This window comes from Pelobates fuscus, chromosome 5, assembly GCF_036172605.1.
Source record: "Pelobates fuscus isolate aPelFus1 chromosome 5, aPelFus1.pri, whole genome shotgun sequence".
In the NCBI taxonomy this organism is placed as follows: Eukaryota; Metazoa; Chordata; class Amphibia; order Anura; family Pelobatidae; genus Pelobates; species Pelobates fuscus.
Genome location: NC_086321.1, coordinates 59149005 through 59171216, shown reverse-complemented (window position 1 = coordinate 59171216; position 22212 = coordinate 59149005).

Here is a 22212-nt window from a genome sequence, read left to right as displayed (position 1 = left end):
AAATAAATATAATTTTCATTGATTGACGCTGTTAATGTCTTTGACAAGGGACATGACTATAGGATGTGTTTTATTTATGGAACAACAGGCACATAGTCCCACATATTATACCCATTTTGAAAACCTCATACTTGTGTTTTTTGTTTGTTTTTCAGGATATCTTTAAGTAAGTGATCCAGTTTATTTTCATACAGGTCTAAAAGGAGGAGTGCTACTTTATATGAATCTCTTGATGTTTCCCTGTGTATGAAAGTGATTAGACAATGTTTAAGTTTTAGAAGCTCTTTTCAACCAAAAGGCTAAACATATCATATTTTATCCTAAACCATATAGTTTCAAACACACATCCACACCCAAGTCTGTCAGGATTCATTATACACTAATACAACAGCAGCTTGGACCCAAAGTCTGCCTTGATAAAATCCTATACTTAACAAAGTATCAATGCATTCACTCCATGATGGTGTCTCCCTTGTTTCACAAGGACCTCTGATGCAAAGTTACAAAGGGTGGTCTTATACATAGGGGTACCTAAGTTACCTGGCACTTGGAGCAATAATGTATGTTGGCACAACCCCCCAACTACAGAATATTTTAATGTGTCAATTTCCACTTCCCCTAATACCTGAAGTTACCACCCAGCTCACAACAGGGTGTAGTGAAAATGAAGGCAAGTGCATGGGAATATAGTTGGAATCCTACATTAGATACAGATATCTCTTCTTATGTAGCTGAATGCAATGCACGTGCACAGCCTCTGCGGAATCCAATGGCCAAGGGCCATGGCCAACTGAACCTTTGATAAGAATCTATTTTGATTTTGTAGGTCCAGTGGCTGAACAAATGTATTTAGTAGCTGTGGATACTCATTCTAAGTGAGTAGAAATGGTTCAAAAGTCAAATACTACAGAAGAATAAATATTGTCATACTTTCCAGCTTGTTTACAAGATGTGGACTGCCTAAAAAATGTTTCAAGCAATGGTCCACAATTCATATGGGCAAGAGAATGTTCAAAGTTCAACTGCAAGTCATAGCAGAGTTTGACACCATGTAAAACCGATGAAACATAGATCTCTACCTGTTAAAATGTGATTTCAGATTCATATACTGAGAATATCTGGCATGGAGTGTGGTGTCCACCCGATTGTCCTGAGGATGAAAAAACTGTGCCTGAAAATGATTCAGAACATCAGAATGACACTGTTCAGTAACAGACTTTCAGTGCTGATCTACAACCATTAGTTACTCCTACAGAGACTAGTTTCCTTGGGCCAACTACTCAACGACCATCTAGGCAAAGAAGACTACCCTCTAGATGTCCATGTGAATCTGGACCAAGCCCTGGATATTATGTATGTTAACTATACAGATGAGCAGTTCTAGTTAAAGTTTATGGTCAACTGTTATATATATATATATATATATATATATATATATATATTACTGCAGGAAAAATGGACAAGTGAATACATTTGAGTGACTTTGAGAATGGCCAAATAGTAATGGCTAGATGACTGGGTCAGAGTATCTTCAACACAGTAAGTCTTGTGGATTGTTTCCAGCACGCAGTGTTTAGTACCTATCAAACGTGGTGCAAGAAAGGACAACTAGCAAACCTGTGTCAGGGTCATGGGTGCCCACGGCTCATTGATTCATGAGGGGAGTTAAGGCTAGCTCATGTGGTCCTTTCACACAGAAGAGCTACTGTAGCTCAAATGGCTGAAAAACTGGAATAAAATTAAAGAAAGGTGTCAGTGCACACAGTGCATAGCTGCAGCCCAATCAGAGTACGCATGATGACCCCTGTCCATAGCTGAAAATGCCTTCAAAGGGGATGTGAGCACTAGAAATAAACCATGGAGCCAGGAAAGAAGGTTGTCTGGTCTGATGAATCACATTTTCTGTTGTATTAGGTGGATGGCTGGGTGTGTGCGCATCATATTTCCTGGGGAAGAGATGGCAGTAGGGTGCACAAAATGCCCAAATGAAAGAAGCATTGTTATGCTCTAAGCAATGTTCTGCTTGGAAACCTAGGGTTCTGGCATTCATGTGGATATTACTTTGACACGTACCACTTACTTAGAGATTGCTGCAGACCACATACACCCCTTCATGGCAATGGTGTTCCCTGATGGCAATGGCCTTTTTCAGCAGGGTAAATCACCTTGCCTCTTTGCAAAAAATTGTTTAACCCCTTAAGGACACATGACGTGTGTGACACGTCATGATTCCCTTTTATTCCAGAAGTTTGGTCCTTAAGGGGTTAAGAATGGTTTAAGGACCACGACAATGGGTTCAAGATGTTGTCTTGGCCTCCAGATTCCCCAGGTCTCAATTCAATTAGGCATATGTGAGATGTGCTGGAACAAAAAGTTCAAACTATGGAGGCCCCACCTCTCAACTTGCAGGACATAAAGGACATCTTGGTGCTAGATACTATAGTACATGTTCATAGATCTTGTGGAGTCCATATCTAAATGCATCAGAGCCATTTTGTAAGCATGAGGGGGACCTACACAATTTTAGTCAGGTGACTTTAATATTGTGGTATATATTTATTTATATATTTATTTATTTATTTGGGGGAGAATAAGGGAGGTGTTCACTGGAATTAAACTCAAGAGGCAGCAATTGTTAAAAGCAAAAGCACTTGCCTGCAAACATTTCTCATTGAGCTGCATTGGGAAGTCTGTGAGTGTACAGCCACAGAAGGTCTGGGCTGACGAAGAAGGGGAGGCCTTGCAAAGGCTGCAGACAAGAAATCTGCTGCTTTGGTAGGCTATTTTCAGATGTACACCCAATGGAAAAAAAAAGCATGCACGTTTTCATTGGTGGTATGTTATCTACTAAATTGTTAAAATAAAGAAAAAAAAAAAAAAAAAGGCCCAATTAAGTGTTTCTTTCATAAAATGAATAACGTTATCTGGATAGAATGTCAAGCCTTTTTAGGCCATTTTAAGCCTCTGGCTCTCAAAGAGTGAACCATTGGTTGCTTATTATGCAGATAGACACTAATACCTTTTAAAAGTCTTTAATCATTATTACTGAAACATTGTCTAAAAATAATCTCATCCACTCTTATATCAACATAGTTTACCTAAATTAATTCCAGACTCTCAGTAATGCTTGGCAGCAGTATATTTCTGTGCAGAAAACATTGTTGGAAATTATTCTAGACTCTGCAGAGAGGACAGTTCAAGTTCATCCAAATACTCTAATTATTGGCTATTTTTCTCTTTGCCATTCCAGAGCATTAATTTATCCTCACTAATCTTAAATTTGTCTCTTTCATGATGTCTGTCTATTGTAATAACTTTTTTTTAATATAAATATAATACTTATAAATGGTTATTACTGTTCAATGGTAAGATACTTTACTAAGGTGCCATACTGTTATATATACATGTATTGTTTACAAACATCTTAATCCTTAAATAAGGATTAGGAAAAAGTTCCAACTTTATGCAATGATGTACTGCTCTCCTATGGTCCTGAAAGGGAAACAAAAAATAATTAACACATGCTGGGGTCCAGGAATTAATTAGAGAGAGCCAGTTGTCTCTATATTAATATATATATTTCCTGGCCATATCCATGGCAGCACAACATTGGGTAGCTCCTCCCTATCCCCATTGGACAGGAATAATAATTAAGCCGTATAAGTACCACCTCCTGCCCCTCCTTCCCCAGTCTTTTTTTCCTGTCCTATCCCTAGGACATGTCGGTCTTTTCAGACTGCTAAGTTTTCTTTTATGGCTTACCTGAGGATTAGTTCCTCTGGCCCTTGGGGAGTTCACCCTCTCTCCCCTGGGAAGTCTCCAGTATACGGCCCTGTGCAAAGGTGTCCCCCTGGAGAGAACCCCTTTAGTGACCGGGGGTTTTTTCCTTCCAATTTCCCAGTGGTACCATGGGAAGGAACATGGAATGTGGCTGGATTCCGGTTTGGTATTTTCCCACCAGGATCAAGGTAATATGGTTTTGTTTTTACCTGCTGGTTTTGGAAAGTTTTCCGTAGAAACGTTCTGGGGTCCCCTGGTTTCATGTTTCTCTGCACGGCTTTCGGGAGTCTCCTGTGCGCCTGCGCGGCGTGTAGGCGTCTCCTGTGCGCCTGCGCGGCGTGTAAGGGTCTCCTGGGCGCCTGCGCGGTTTTCGGGGACTCTGGGACGCATGCGCGGCATTCGGTACTGTCATCTGCGCATGCGTTCTGGCGTTCGCATGAACGCGCGAACGCCATTGTACGTGATTACGCATTCGCGCGCAAATCTATTCGTTTAATTTCTAATTAGGCCGTTTCGCGCGTCTTTTCGGTCATCAGCGCATGCGCGATGACGTCAGACGCCCTCTTAAAGCGCCATGCCTCCTTTTTGGTCAGTTTGAATTTTCAGCTTCCTGGAGAGTTTCTGGCACCGTTGAGATCTGTGGATTGTTGGTTCTTCGCCCTTTTTTCTTCTAAAGTAAGTTCTTTTTTTTTTGTTTGGTTTCTTGTAGTTTTTCTTCTTGGTTTTAGTTTCGCTGTTTCATCTATTATTTATAGATGGATTCGCGCTCAAGATCTAGGGAATCGGAGTCTTCTCATCATAATAGGTCACAATCTAAGCGATATAGGTAAGCCATCCATTTTTGGAAATTATTGATATTGATAACTAAAAGAGTGGTAATGTACTAATATTCACGTTTGGTGTATTACAGTGATAAAAGTACAAAGACTTCAGGATCGTCCAAAGGGAAGTCGCCCAAAAGGACGCTGTGTATATCCTGTGATGACAGAGCCATAGAAGGGAAACGTCTCTGTTCGAATTGTCTCTCAGCAGCTGCTGGACCTTCTCAGGTAACACCGGACTTTGGGCAGCTTATCAAGCATGCAGTTGTCAGGGGCATCAGAGAGGTTGGTAAGACCCACAAGCGACCTAGATTTTCTGAGCCGTCTGATTGGTCTCCTGATAACTCGGAGGATGAGTTTATGGACACAGCTTTGCTGAGAGACTTGGCTTTTTCCTCGGAGGAGGATGCTATGCCTGATCCTGACTTCCTGATACCTGCGGAAGTGGATCATTTGATTGCTCGGGTCAGAGAAACCCTTACTTTGAAAGAGCCATCGGAGGAGGAACCCTCTACATCTAACCGCTATTTCTCAGATCTTAGAAGGAAAAGAGCGGCTTTCCCTGTGCATACCACTATTAGTGACCTTATTAAAGAAGAATGGTCCAGGTCTGATAGGAGATCTTCTGCAAAAGGGAAGTTCTCCAGATTATACCTGTTTGATCCCAAAGATGCTGAAACATGGGATCTTCCACCCAAGGTTGATGCTGCGGTGGTTAGGCTAGCCAAGCGCACTACCCTGCCAGTGGATGATGCAGGCTCCTTCAGGGATCCAATGGATCGTAAGATGGAATACTACCTGTCTAAGTCCTATGTAGCCTCAGGCACGAGTCTCCACCCTGCCGTTGCTCTCACGTCTGTTTCAAGAGCTATGAAGGTTTGGCTGCAGGAGCTGGAAGGGGACATCAAGAGGGGCAGGAGCCGTTCCTCTATTGTTGATGCCCTGAGGGATATGCGTCTAGCGATTGATTTCTCTTCGGAGGCCGCAGTGGATCTGGTGAGAAACCTTGCTAGAAATATGTCCTTCTCGGTTTCCTCCAGGCGGGCTCTCTGGCTCAGATCTTGGGCGGCCGATGCTTCCTCCAAGAATAGTTTGTGTTCTCTGCCATTTCACGGGAATATGTTATTCGGCAAGAATTTGGATGAATGCATTAAGAGGGCGGCTGAAGGAAATAAAGCCTTTCTACCCCAGGAGAGGAAGTATAAAGGATCCTTTCGCGCCCGGAAAGAGTACCATTCCTTTCGTGACAGTAGGTCCTACAAGCCTGGTAGGGAATTCTCCCGATTTCAACCGAGGAGAGGTGCCCCTTCTGGGTACAGAGGAGGCAGGTCACGCGGGTCATCTTCCTCTAAGGACCCGAGGAATCTATGACTACGTACGGCCCAAAACCGAAGGTGTCGGGGCTTGTCTTCTCCAGTATCTTTCGAAATGGACCATTTCCACAAGCGACGTTTGGGTGCTGGATATTATTCGGAGAGGTTACCTGCTAGAATTCTTCAAGCATCCTCCGAACAGGTCCTTTCACCTCACAAAATGGCCAGGAGACAAGGAAAAGTGCATTGCCCTACGAAATTTCATCCTTTCCTTGCAGAAGGAGAAGGTCATCATCAAAGTGCCGGCAGGCGAAAGAACTCAAGGATTTTACTCCCACATCTTCTTGACAAGGAAATCCTCAGGGGGTTGGAGACCCATTCTGGATCTGCACAGACTGAACAAGCATCTGCACATTCGCAGATTCAAAATGGAATCTCTGCAGTCTATAATAAAGGTTGTGTCACCCAACCAATGGATGCTGTCTATAGATCTACTAGACGCATATTTTCACATACCCATTGCCCAAATCCATCAGAAGTTTCTGAGGTTTGCTGTAGAAGAAGGTCATTTCCAGTTCAGGGCCCTCCCCTTTGGACTGAGCACAGCCCCAAGGACGTTTACAAAGGTCCTGATTGTTCTCATCGCAGAGCTCAGAAAGCAAAACATTGCTATTTACCATTATTTGGACGACGTCTTGATCTTAGGAAACAACGTGGATTCTGTGACATCCCAAGCTATCACCAGCATTCAGTTTCTGCAAGCTCACGGCTGGAAGATCAACACCAAGAAGAGCCACCTCCACCCAACGCAATCTATGGTTTACTTAGGTGCCCATTTCGACACTCTAAAGGGTACTGTCCAGCTCTCATCAGTAAGAATTCTGAAACTCAGGAGGTTATTGAGGAGAATGCTGAAATCCCCGGTTGCCCCTGCAAAGGCGGTAATGAGCCTCCTTGGTTCTATGTCCTCCACAATAGGTCTGACGAGATGGGCTCAGTGGAGAATGAGACCATTCCAAGCCAACTTCCTGAGTCGTTTCTTATCCGGGAACCTGTTCCAGCCCATCAAGCTTCCCCTGAAGGTACGCCATTCTCTGATCTGGTGGCTAAACAGAAAGCACCTATCCAAAGGTTTTCCATTAGGGGACATCGCATGGAGGACCGTGACAACGGATGCCAGCCAGTGGGGTTGGGGCGCTCATTATCTCCACGACTTTGCGCAGGAAGAATGGAATTTCAAGACAAGCAGGGTTCATTCCAATCTGCTAGAACTTCTGGCTGTCCTCAAAGCTTTGAAACACTTCTCGATCCATCTCAAGGGTCAGTGGGTGAAGATAGGGACGGACAACTCCACCGTAGTATCCTATGTCAATCACCAAGGGGGTACCAGGAGCTGCAAGATGATGGAAATAATGAATCACCTGATGTGGTGGGTTCAGAGAAACCTGGCAGGCATTATAGCCATTCATCTCCCAGGGAAACGGAATCAACTGGCGGATTTCCTCAGCAGATCCAGAATAGATCCGGGGGAATGGTGCCTGGCTCACAGAGTATTCCGCATGATTGTGGACAAGTGGGGTCTCCCTCAAGTGGACCTTCTAGCCTCTCGGGCCAACAGAAAGGTAGCCCTTTTCTTCACGAAGGAAGAAGACCACCTGGCACTGGGAAGGGATGCCTTATCAAGCCCCTGGAGGTTCGGAATGGGCTATGCGTTCCCCCCGTTTCCACTAATTCTACCGCTCCTGAGGAAGTTGAGAACGGAGCAGGTGTCTCTCATCCTGATTGCGCCTTATTGGCCTCGGAGACCTTGGTTTCCTCTGCTTCTGAGTCTTTCGGTGGAACCTCCTATCCCACTCCCCAAAGTTGCGGATCTTCTGTTCCAGGGTCCTGTAATGCATCCAGACCCTGTCTCTTTCAACCTTATGGCTTGGAAACTGAAAGGAACCGGCTGTTGAATAGAGGATTCTCCCAGGCCGTTATTGATACTATGCTGAGGGCACGTAAGCGTTCCACTTTAGCCACTTATTATAGAGTATGGGAAGTTTTCTCCAACTGGGCCCTTCACAGTAATGTGGATGTTCAAGATCCCTCCTCCTCCGATATTTTGGATTTCCTGCAATCTGGCCTTGAGAAAGGACTGAGCTATAACACTCTCAAAGTACACATTTCAGCCTTGTCCGCCCTGACCAGTCATAGATGGGCACTGGACTCGGATATCATCAGATTCATCAAGGGTGTCCTTCAGATGAAACCTCCTATTAAACCATTTGTCCCATCCTGGAATCTCCCTCTGGTTCTGGATGCCATGAAGTTGAAACCTTTTGAACCATTTGATTCAGTTTCCCTACAGGTTCTCTCTATTAAGACTGCCTTGCTGGTGGCCCTAGCCTCTGGCAGGAGAGTTTCTGAGCTCAGTGCTCTATCCATCAAAGAGACTTTTACTATCTTCCACAAGGACAGAATGGTCCTCCGTACAGTTCCGGTATTTCGACCTAAAGTCACTTCCTCCTTTCACATCAACGAGGATATTGTTCTTCCATCTCTGAGGTCGGACGCCCATGAAATGGGGAATTCTGCTGACCTGTCCTCTCTGGATCTAGTGAGATGCCTCCGGATGTATATTGATAGGACTTCTGATTGGCGTTCTTCTGACAGTCTTTTCGTCCTTCATAGCGGCTGTAAAAAGGGCTCACAAGCTCCCAAATCTGCCATTAGCCGATGGATAGTAGCGGCTATCATTCTGGCTTATCAGTCCGCCGGATATCCGGTCCCTGTGGGTCTTAAAGCCCATTCCACTAGGGCTCTCTCTTCTTCCTGGGCAGCCGCTGCTAATGTCTCCCCTGAACTCATTTGTAAGGCAGCTACATGGTCTTCCTCTAACACTTTCATTAGGAGCTACCAGATTGATGTTAGAGCAGGGTTGTCTGATCAATTTGCTAAATCAGTCCTGTCTGTATCCAATTCCTGATCTCTGTGTCTGTCACTTGTTGTGGTGTTAATACACTTTGCATTTATGAAATTTTTGAGTCTGTGTCTCTTTCCCTCCCTGGTTTATTGCTTGGGTATTACCCAATGTTGTGCTGCCATGGATATGGCCAGGAAAATGGAAAATTTATTCATACTTACCGTAATTTTCTTTTCCTGGTTATATGCCATGGCAGCACAAGGGTCCCGCCCGGGGCTATTGCTGGAACACGTGACTGGGGAAGGAGGGGCAGGAGGTGGTACTTATACGGCTTAATTATTATTCCTGTCCAATGGGGATAGGGAGGAGCTACCCAATGTTGTGCTGCCATGGCATATAACCAGGAAAAGAAAATTACGGTAAGTATGAATAAATTTTCCATTATATATATAATATATATGGAAACCCCTCAAACAAAAACCTAAAATTCTTGCGAGGGGCCAGGATATACCCAGTTTCCTGGCTACCTAAGGGGTTAAACCCTTTATAACACCCACAGGAGGTCCCCAAACCCTATATATATATATGGGATTTATAAGTAGGAGATAACTGAATTCATTTTTTTAGCCATCTTTAAAAAAAAAAATCTCCAGTTCAATATTTTTTAAGTTTATTGTTTTAGAATGTTTGCCCACAATATTAAATTTCAGTGTGAGTTAGGTAGGGTTTGGGGACCTCCTGTGGGTGTTATAAAGGGTTTATATATATATATAAAATCTCACATATATATATTTACAGAAAACGTTTGCTTGATATGAGACTTGACTGTCAGAGTAATGTTTCAAGTTGGCTTTTAAGCTTTCAAGTTGTGCAGGAGGGTAAAGCCAGATTACTTTTTTTCTGCATCCATTGCAGATTTTCAATAGATCCAAAATAAATGTATTTTATTCTATAAGTAAAGTTGCATAGTTACATAGATACATAGTTACATAGGCTGAAAAGAGACATGTGTCCATTAAGTTAAGCCTTCTTCACATTTGTTTTTTTATTTTGATCCAAAAGAAGGCAAAATAATTTCAGTTTGAAGCACTTTCAATTTTGCAACAAACTAGGAAGAAAATTCCCTCTTGACACCAAAATGCAGATTTATCCTTGGATCAAGAAGCATTTACCCTACATTGAAAAATGACAGCATTGGATATTCTGTTTTTTTGCAAGTATTCATTTAGTTGCTGTTTAAACATCTGTACGGATTCTGATAAAACCACTTCTTCAGGCAGAGAATTACACATCCTTTTCTTTGCCATGGACTAAATCTTCTTTCTTCCAGTCTAAACGCATGACCTCGTGTCCTATGTATAGCCCTGTTTGTGAATAGATTTCCACACAATGTATTGACCCGGATATATTTGTATAATGTTACCATATCCCCTCTGAGGTGTTGTTTTTCTTAAGAGGTTTACATTTGTTTAACTTGTTAACAAGTGGAACTGCTAGTCCCCAGGACTTTTAATATTACATTCACCTATCCCTATATTTAAAACCATGTAGTAAACATATTGGTGTGAAATAAATGTAAATGTAGAAATCCACACCTCGTCATCCTACAGCTGGATACCTTCATCTCTCTGCTAAACATTGTTTTGCTTGTAATTTTCTGTCCTTTCGATCTGGTAGTCCGCATAGAGAAAACATATAGAGAATATGAGAAATCAAACAATGTTTCTGTTATGCTTTCATTTTGATCTTCATTTGGAATGTTTACCCTGACACCCCCTCGCCTGAACTGGATTACGATGCAATTTGCTAAATCGTTAATATAATTTTCCAAAAAATACAAAGCATCGCATGAAACACAGGTTAGCTCAAGGAATGATGTTCAGTGTTTTATTCAAGTGTAAATTCCAGAGAATTGACAGCATAGTGAGAGAGGTTTTCAGTAAATGCATTTCTAAAGTATATGAAAACACTAAGGGCAACTTGGTCAAACAATTACTGGTGAAGTGAGGATGTACTGAGCCAACCTTTTATCTTAACTCCTGGAGGAGTTGTTATGGCAATTAATTGTAAAATATGCCTTTCTCATGATGTATACCCAATTTTTAAAACCATATACACTTACAGTGTATTTTACTAAAATGAGAATTCAAATATCATTTCAAATGTAAGTTCAGAGTAATCAAACTAAAAGCATAACTGACATAGTATTTTCACACTTAGACTATTTTGACCTTAAATTCAAAATTCACTTTAAATTCACTTTGAATTCTAAGTGTAGTAAATAACCCTGTATGTGATGGTCGGTATTGGTGGAGGTGCATGTGAATAGTGTGCAGACATTAAATGCAACTGGTCACCGTCTAAACCTGTCTGTATTTTGTAGCTGCAAATATCTCTTGGCTTTTAGTATTCACAATGCTTTTTAATTACAAACATGAAAACCACAAAGTCTTTCACAAGCTTCCTGGGGTCATTCTAAACATACACTCAATATACATACATGCTATTTTAGAGTAACCAAGTTCACTCATTCAAGACGAATGAGCTTGTTACTATTATGGTGATTTTTCCATAGATATGTGGCATTGAGGGAAATACACTCAGTGACACGTCTTTTATCTGTACGGTTTTAGTTTTTCAAGACTGTCACTGTACCAAAGGGGTGAGTTAACCCCTCTACTGTTTAGAGCGCTCCACTTGTTTGGTATACTTTGTATACCTTATTTCTGCATATTTGTTTTTTATTGTGGGTAAGGGGTATTCCACTTTTAGTGTTGAGCAGCTTTTACATTTTGGGCACTGTAAAGAAACACTTTCTATCTCTTTATTGAGGTAGTTTTCTCTATTGGTTTTAGAAACCAATTTACCTGCAGATACTATTACTAAATGCAGTATTCTTCGCTATATGTATTGAACTTGTGTTTTGATTTAGCCCAGTCCTCTGTCCTGCAAGTCTACCCACAATTGTATTTCCGACTGGTAGCTGATCATGCTTCTATAAGGAAATCACCCCATTCTTGGCCAAGGTGGCTAGAGGTGGACATAGATTAGGCCGGCCCCTTGCTTTGCATTGGGGTTCATACCACCTGCTACGTTAAGAGTTATTAAGGTAGTGCTATAAACTTACACCTTTTAGTTTCTGTTATAATCATGATTGACTTACCATTTTCAAAATAAATTTGTTTACAAAAGATGTGAACATTTTTTTTTTTGGATCTTCTGCTGTCTACCTTAAATAATAATTTATGACAACCTTCTGCTCAGCGATCCACTATTTCATCTTAGCTCCTGTCTGTCATATGTTTATACTAATTTATCCATCAGGAAAATTAGCAAAACACCTGTCCATTAGTCCTCAACAATTAAAGACAAATTAAACCATTCTATGCTTGGGTTGTACATTTACGAATTGCTGCCATCTGGTTATACCCATGTGACTTGATAATTTGAAAACTCTGATCTTGTTTTAGAAGACAAAACACTGTGTCTAAGGAGGCGATTAGACAAACCTTTTTACTTAGTGAAGTTATATAGTTAACCCCCTATGCGGGAGATTAGAGCAAAGATTTAAATTGCCGTTTAGAGTGCTTTGATCTGAAACAGAACACATCAGAGTAGGAAAAGAGATGGTAATACACCTGATATAAACCACAACCGCTAGCACATTCAGTCACCTACCATGATCGGAGTTATACTATTTATGCATTGGTTGTATTTAAAGGAACACTCTAACACTATAAATATATATTTGCAATGTAGGTATGGTCTTCTCTTGATGTGGATTATTGACCCCACGTGTAAAGAAGAAAATGTTATTAAACTCACTTGTATCCATTGCTGACTCCATCATCTTGATTAATGTGTCAGGCCAATCCACTGCTTCTAATAGAGTATATGTTTATTCTTAAAGGGAAACCCTAAGCAGCATAATAACCAATGCCTTTTGAGTTTGTTTGTTTTCTCTCTCAAGGAGGTCTCCTGAGCTACAGGTCCAACTCCTCAAGTAAAAATGTTTTTTTCACTTCCTGCCCAAGAACTGGGACATCTTACACATGCTATACAAGTCCCCACCAACATTAATAGCCCTGTTGCTGACCATGAGCCATGGCTATGCACCTTATAGGGCCACAGTGCACCTTATAGCGCCACTCACAAAAAAAGTAAATCGAACTTTCAGTAACATCAGGTTTGAGCACAGATTTTCCATTTTACTCCCCCTTATCCTTCCCTCCAATATTTTCTCCAATATGTACTATAGATATTAAAGCCCTGAGCTTTTGAAAAAAAAACATAAAAGACAAGATGCAGAAAAAATAGAGAACCCATTCTTTGACATGTAAATATTGGGATTGCATAATTTTGCATGTATAATTCAATATGATTTACCAGGAGTAGGTTTGCTGTAATAATTTCACTTTTATGCCAGGAGAGAGGATATTAAATACTCTCACTTTTCTGTCTCCCTCGATTTCCCTTGTCGGCTTCAATTTCTTATGTTCAAGAATACCTGTTGAATACTTAATTTGGTAGGATTTTCTAATTTGCATAACGCAAAGAATTTCAAAGCCCAAAATATTCTCAGTGATTCAATAATACTTTTGTAAAACGACTGCTTGTGTTCTAGCGAATCTGAATGAAATCCACCTATTACTTTTATTCTTGAACATTTTTGACTTGACCTGGAAAGCTGAATATTTCTTATTAAAGCAGAAAACGGAATAAGAAGTTCAATGGTTTATGCAATAAAGTTAGAATTGAAAATTAATTTCAAATTTAATGCTAAAGTAGCTTGGCTGGAAGTACACATGTCTTAGAGAATTTTTCAAGTTTGGCTATTGTGGCCTTAAATTTAATATTCACTTTGAATTCACTTTAAATTCTCATATTAGTGAATAACCCTGATAGTGTTACTTTATTACCAGCAGTAAGCTCTAACAGTTCAGCAAGGCTCAGTATATCCTCTTAAACTTTAATATAGGTATGTTAATGTCCACCACAAGGTCAGAATCTTGAGAAGGTCATAAGTGCAGATTAACCCCTTAAGGACCAAACTTCTGGAATAAAATGGAATCATGACGTGTCAGACATGTCATGTGTCCTTAAGGGGTTAAATTAGTACATTGATTTCAGTGCTGAAATACGTTTAAATTAATTAATCCCTTCCTCCTGTTGTCCCTCCCTTTTCTCTTTCACCCTCCCTCCCTCTGGTTGCTTTTTAAACTGATCTTTTTATACAGCATACAAAAATGTAATTTATAACATAATACGGAAAATACTGAATATACAATTAACTCAGAACGTTTTTCTTTTCACTTGTCCTTACATCACTCTTTTTGAGACTTAATCTGTGTAATGTTAAATAGTGCAAAAATCCAAGGAGACTCTTTCAGTTGGCTCTCTTCCAAAGCATTGACATCCGATTCCACCTCCCGGTCCTCTTCATAGAGATACAACTGCGGACCAGAAACAGCAACCTTTCCAAGCCATCAGGGAAATTAAAACTGTTGACTTGCGGTTGTTGTTTGCAATAAACATTTCAGAAAAGTCTTTGCTCCACTGGTTTAACAAATACCTTAGTCACACTAATGATGAAAAAAAATACACAATATAAACAATGACTAAACATGGTAGGCCAAAGAACTCTCCTCTTATTTTTCTTAGAAATGTTTAAGAGACTGTCTTTGTCGATCTATTTCCAATTAGCTTACCCTCTTGAGTATATATTTCAACAGTTTTCTCATTAAGCATGTCAATCAAGTGAAATATGGTATAAATTAGAGATTTTTCTGACTACGTCCCAGTTGAAAGTGACACGCTCATGACACAGGGTCAATATGTTTTCAGGACTGGGACATGCATGCACCAAACCCTTTTGTCTTAAATGATTGTTTATTTCAATTGATTTGAAACTGTACAAATCCATTATAGATGCATATGCTATTTAAATTACACTAAAGGTAACATAAATTATATTTCACTCTTTCTGCAAGGTGACATTTTGTGACTTATACAATTAACGTATAAGATTTAATGTCAACATTAAATATTATTCATGCTAAAAATAATAACTTTATACATATTTGTATTTTCCCTTTTCCCCATTACCTATTGTTCTGTCATAATTACTGTTATTATAGCTGATGACAATGGTGGTGATGATAAAATTGCACAGTTATTTATTTGCATAATTATGATTTAAAAATTGTTTTGTATGATTATAGAACCTGTCCATGTTAGAGTATGTACAGGTGTTGTTGCATAGGAGCAAGAGAGGAGATGCTCAATCAGGCCTGTATCATCATTCCACTTCTCGGAGGAGATGTGGCCAGGTTAGAATGTAGCTGCAAAACCAACTGAAATGTTACAACCAATGTCACTCTGAAGTATTCACAGGCTACAGCTTGTATCTTAAATATTATATCCTACACCAATAATTTCACATGTTGGACCAAAAGCATGTTTAGTGTTGGACAGGCACTTACTACACTGTATCAAAGGCTTTTCATCATTTTGATAGAATACTGCTGGCACATACGGATATCTTTTTAGGAGTCCCACAAAAATATAATTGGCTATTGTGCAACTTTTACAGTAAACTGAAACAAAATGTTATATGTACTGGAACACTGGTAAATTCTTTGTCATAGAAATGGTTACCGTTTGATGCTGCCAATTCATACACAATTGCCAGTGATATATCCATGTCAAAACATCCAATTAAAGAGGGATACTCTTCAGTGGTCATACCACTCTCCACCACTATAGTGTGCTAGAACACTGACAAATATATAGAAGACTTTAAAAGTACAAATATATAGAAGAGCTTATAGGTTAGACTAAGGATAACATTGTGGACCTTAGATTTGCAGTTTAAAAGCACAATACACAATGCGGACTCACATTAAGTTCCAAAGCACGATTACACAGTGCAAGTAAATATGAAAATGCAGCAATTATGCATCTTCCCTTATAAGTTTCCCTTAAAAGGAAACAAAGAAGCTCACAGTGTATAATGATTTATTCACAAGAAAAAAAAACATAAATTTGCATTCACATTTTATAAATCACCATATTTGGAACTATAAAAGTACATAGCATAAAATACAGATAAAATCAACCAGAGCCTCTCATCCAACATTTTTTTTTCTACAGGAGACATCCTCAGCGGTATAGAATACAGGTATATAAGGTCTTGTCTCCATTATTTAGCAGGTTATTTACTAATGTGTAAATTTAAAGTGAATTTAACATTTCACACCATAGTAGCCAAACTGGAATCGTAGCTGACTTTTCCAATTTAACTATCTTGGCCTTAAGTTTGAATTCACTTTGAATCCTCATTTTATTAATAACCCAGATAGTGTCCCTTAATGAATCCCTCCTCTGAATTTCGAGGGGCTTTTTCTTCCTACTCTGCTCATATAATGCAGCTACTTTATCCATGTTTGATGGGAGCTTTCAAGAATTTCACTAGAACTAGGACAACTGTTGTAATGTTAAGGTTTAGTTTATAGTTAATAAAAAAATGTATTTTGTTTGTTTCATTGTGACCACGATATGTGATGTAGCTTTAAATTCTGACTGAAACAATGGCATTTACATATCTAGAAGAACAATGGCTTCCCTGCATTAAGTAAATAATCATGTGACATTAATGCATGACTTCATCGAAACTATTGATAAATAATGTCATGAGGTTGGGAAAAGACCCTTGCATTGAAGATGTGATCATCTTAATAAAGAAAATGTATAAAGGAACAATAGCAATTATAAATTATTATTATCAACAAATGATAATAGCTATAATGACAGTCACATTTATAATTATATATGTATTATATAATATTGATTAATAACCAAGGGTTACAGATTTCAATACCTGTATGGAAATCGAACAGGACTTTAAAACACTTTTCTGGCAAACAACCAATACCCAACAATATTTCTAAGGGCTAGAACATGATTACAATCAACACCACAGACACTTCCCTTGACTTGATGACGTGTACAAGCAATTTTAACTAACAATTCCTTGTTATATAATAAAACTAAACAAAGGACAACAAAGCACTGTAGTAAAATCTAAAACACTGAAACGTAATAATAACATAAGAAATGTAAATTGTCTCAATACCTAAAATGCCCATTTAAAGGAACCGTGAGCATATGCCCATGGGACCTTATAAGTTAATGACACACCTGTCACATTTTAGCATCGTTACTTTACTAGGCTGTCTGTAATCTTAAACCTCTGATGCAATAAAAAAACTGCAAATATAGGTTTTGTGTTAACGATTAAAACATGGTTTACCTCAATAACATTTTCTTACTTCAGTGATGTTACCAACAGGGAAAATGGTTGTGTAATCTGGATTGTGGTGGCTTTTAAAACTGATGCATGATACTGGACATTGGTAGGATATCAACAATACATTTAATGAAGGTTGCTGTCTCTAGGGTTGAGCAATTTTCGGTTATTTGAACCTGATGCTAGCTGATCTTGGATTATTTTATTGTGACCCCGCATTGCTCTTTACTCAGCTTGTCTTTCCTGAACCTCTTGACATAATAACCTGTTTCGTATTATCTGACTGTCACCCACCTTGGCCTTCTGTAACGGTGCAGATTGTGTATAGGCTAAATCTCCCAGAACATTCCACTGAAATAGTTTAAACCTTTCCATGTGGACTCATAAACACGTTTTCACTGGCTATAATCAAACAAATATATTATAAACTATGCGCTAGTGAATGAACTTATGCTTGATTTCAATGGGACTTGTCTATATGTAAGTATGTCACAAAGAATTTTCACCTTTAAACTGACACTTTAAACTCCTTAACCACTATAACTTATTGTACAGGTTATGGTGCTCGGAATTATTAACAAGATATCTTAATATGAATACTTAACTTCATCGTCATCTATCCAATTTCCTGTTCAGCGTCTGCATACATTTAATGCTTATGGCACGGTACTGAGAGTCTCAGCTAGGCAAGGTATACAATGACTCGGCCTCTGTTGATCTAACTCAACTGAAAAAAATGTCATTCATCTAGACTCATGGGATTTGAGTGTAGGTAATTGTGCAGCACCAAAATGGCTACTGTAATACTGCATGTCTAACTGATTCTATATTCTTTTGATTGATCCTTATGTGTGTCAAAGTATCATCTATACTAATGCCAGGACCCAATGTTTCTCAGCAGATCATTGCCCTGATCATAATACTGCTTCCACTGGCCTGCCTTCTTCCCATAGTGCATTGGGCTACCCAGGTAAGCAGCGCACACACACCTGACCATGCAATGTAAATCATGACCAGACAACCTTCTTCCATTGCTGAAGCTCGCATCCCCATTGAAGGTACTCTCGGTGGTGAACAGGGGTCATCGGGAACACTCAAACTGGTCTGCAGCTACGCAGCCCCATGCACAGCAACTTGTAATGCACTGTGTGTTTTGAAACCTTTCTATCATGGCCAGTATTACATTTTTCAACAATTATAGTTACAGTAGCTCTTTTGTGTTTTTGGACCAGAAAGGCTAGCCTTTGCTCCCCGTATGTACCAATGAGCCTTGGGGACCCATGACCCTGATGTTAGTTCACCGGTTGTCCTTTCTTGCAATACTTTTGGTAGGTACTACCCACTGCATATCAGAAACACCCAGTCATCTAGCGATCACTATTCAGCCCTTGTCAAAGTTTATATAGATATTTTTGGACATAAATACATCAATGGGTATCCTTTTAAGAGATTTGTATATACCCTCTTAGCTTTATTGAAATTGTATCTATATAGTCTCTCTGTCTGTGTATTTTATTTAATAAAGTGTAAATGTATAAATTTTTATTATCTAGAATATTACTTTTTATATATATATATATATATATATATATATATATATATATATATATATATATATATATATATATATATATATATATATTCATATTCAAGACTCTCTCTAGGGTGAAACAGCCATTAGTAATAGAATTATATTTTCTGCCCACCTTTTTCTAGTTTACATAATTAGAGCAGCTTATGAAGAGTAATTCAAAATAAATTCATGTATATATCCTGATTTGCAGGTTAAATAATATGTCTAGGATTTCAGTTTATTTTTGATAGTTACAGGTCACAAATTACAAAGGGGTAAAATACAATTTCAATGTGGAGCACTTTTAGAATTTAATATGTTTGTCTTCTAAATTTAATAGCCATCACAGAAAATAAGATGTCCACACTACTTTAGTATATATTTTGCAGAATGACCCTTTGTATACCCTTCAGGTTTATCTGAAAATATAGGGATGTATTAATAACCATCCCAGTGCAGTTTTGAAATTTAAGATAGGTTTCTGGTGCATTTTGTGGAATTTTAGTAGCTTACCCATATATAATATTCCATAAACGAATACAAATGTGGTCATCATGGGAATTCCACACAAAGGGATTTCTAGGCTACAACAGTAGAGCTGTTTGTTACCACCATCTACTGGCTGTTTTCAGCATGACAGGGAGATCTATCTTTGATCTTTGCTGGACAGCTGGCAAGGCCCAGCACTGATCACATTTGGCTGGGGAGACATGTGGGAAGACCCTTTAAGGGGTTTTCAGATCTTAGGGGACCCCTGAGACTAGCTGCAGACAGGCAATCACTGTGGCTGATGGTGATTACGATCAGCCGCATTGCTTTAAAAGGATGCGAAAAGTTGTATGCAGCTCTCAATCTGAGGCTATACTTACTAAAGATGGCCCAAGCTGACAGTTTTAACCCTACTCACACTGTAGTTTTAAGCAGGGGGATTTAAATGCCCAATGCAGTGCTTACTTTGAGTACTGCATACAGCTAATTGGTCAGTCTCAGGCCCCTAAATATGGCTCCAGGTGAGAGAAGGTTTGACCAAATGATAGCCGTGTTTAGGTTTAAATGTCCATTTGAAGGGCTCTATGCAGCGTTCACTTTGAGGGTTGCATGCAGCTCATTGGTCAGGGTTGGGCCTCCAGTTCAGTGCAAATTCAGACATTGTTCACACTGTTTAACAATGTCTGCATTTTGCAGAGCAGGATCTAAACTAGCCTGAATTTGATACAGATTTCAGTCTGACCCAGATTTTTAAAATTTTCACCTGACTTCTTCAGATCCAAGCACACATTTAAATGTTTTTAACAATATTTTTGCTGGCAGCGTTAGCATGGTTAACCATGTGGCAGCTGGCCAGTGCTTGCTTGCCAGCCACCTCCTTAACAAATTAATAAATAAATAAAAAGAAAGAAAAACCCAAAGGGGTCCATATGACCCCCATATTAGTATAAGTGACATTTTAAAATAATAGAATAGATGTGCTTCTGACCAAAGAGGACCTAAAGGAACAATTTTAGCACCATAACCACTACAGTGCCCTGGGCACCACAGTGTAAAGCATCAACCTGTGCAGGACTTAGCACAGGAGATCTAACCAATATTCATGCTTAGGAACTCCTGGCTTTCTAACATTACTAATAGAGGTAAGAAGCGGTACCCTGCACCATTCAAAAATGGTTTAATACCGTACTCTGGGGAGAGGGGGAAGGGAAGGAATCCCAGGGAACTCCTGGCTCCATAACTGCTACAGCAAGCTTTAGTGGTTATGGTGCGAAGAGTGTTCGTTTAAAGATGGTCAACCCCATGGAGTAAGGAGTTCACTTAGAAGTGGTATTAAATTATATACATATGCAATAATTAATAATAATAAAAAGAACTATAATACATACAATATTATATTTTCATCTATAACAAAAAATACAGTTTTCCTTTAAGAGGTTTGCAGCAAATTCACACATTTTTATTTGAATTAATTACCCATACTAACCGAGTCAAACAACAAGCATTATGTCACATTTAACAAATGTCTTTTATAAGACACATTACAACTAAACTATCGAAGACCTTGCATTACAAAAGATTTCATATCATTGTTTTGCTATCTCCTGGTGACAATTGGAATGGGAGTCTAGGATAGATGGGTGAGAGAGAAAGCAACAATTGAAAAAAAAAAAAAAAGAGTCAGTTAGGTACAAAGACGGTTTTACCGCTTGTAGAAGAGTCTTTATAAATAAATTGTTATTCCAAATGAATTTCATAAACGAACATGCAAGTCACTTTCTAACTAATGAGACAAAATCTGAAGGGCAACCAATACATTGTTAGTTTAAAGAATCTTTGTAGCATTTATTTATATTAAAATATGTCAGCCTACACCTCTTCTAGCAGTGCAAATTGATACGACAAAGTCAGACTCTGAAATTTTGCTCAGCTAGATACATGTACATTGTGTTTTGCTTTAATGTCAGTGAGCATAATGATCACTTGACTCAAGCAGTTAGGCTCCTCGTTTTGCTTTTTGCTGTATCTTACAAGTACACCACCACTGTGAATCTGTTGTTCTTCTATTTATGGAATCTGCAATGATTGACGTCAAATAGAGCCTTAATGACTGTATATTTTTTACCCGAATCTGCATTTAATTCAAATGTACAACTTTTGATGGCTGCGACATTTACAAGGGCAATAATGCAAAACTAAAAGAGTTTTGTTAACTTTAGAAACTGCCTGAAACACAAATGATTTAGCATACTGTGCAAAAAAATATTAAATTAGTCACAACGTAGGGGTTCTTTCATATCCAAATATCTTGGCTCCTCCATTAGAATCTCTAGTTATACAATTTGCAGTAGTGACTAATACGCAAAAGTACTAAAAATGTAAGCACAATTTAGCTGAATGTGAAAAATTATTTTCCCATAATTATTTTTGTCCTATTGTCAGTAGTCAAACCATATGGTAACCATTTTATTTCTTACCTAAAGTCCACTGAGCTCTTTTTTCTACCTCTCTGCAGCTGGAAGTGAGAGACAGAATCTCCAACGAAGAGCTCCTATCATCTCTTCGGCGGACCAGTCCAAGACTATGAGCACTGAGCTAAGCTCAGTGAAGGCAGGAAGAGGTGCCCGGCAGACCCCCTGTAAGAAATCAAATAGTTACCAAATCGTTTGACTACTTACATTGGAGAGCATCATGGCACTCCTGGCACCGTAACCACTACAGCATGCTCGATTGGTTATAGTGTTTGTAATGTTACTTTAACAAGGATGAGAAATGTGTTAATGCAGGAGGCTGCGTAGGCGATTATAAAGGGGAAAGTTTAATTCTGTTTAATATGAAGCAGAATCTGATAGGGCAAGACCAAGGATTTCAGAGCATAGGTGCAACATGGGAGATATCCTGAAGATTAAAGGAACACTATAAGGTCAGGAACACAAACATGTATTCCTGACCCTATAGTGTTAAAACCACCATCTAGCCCCCTGGGCTCCTTATGCCTCCATAAATATAGCAAAATATTTATT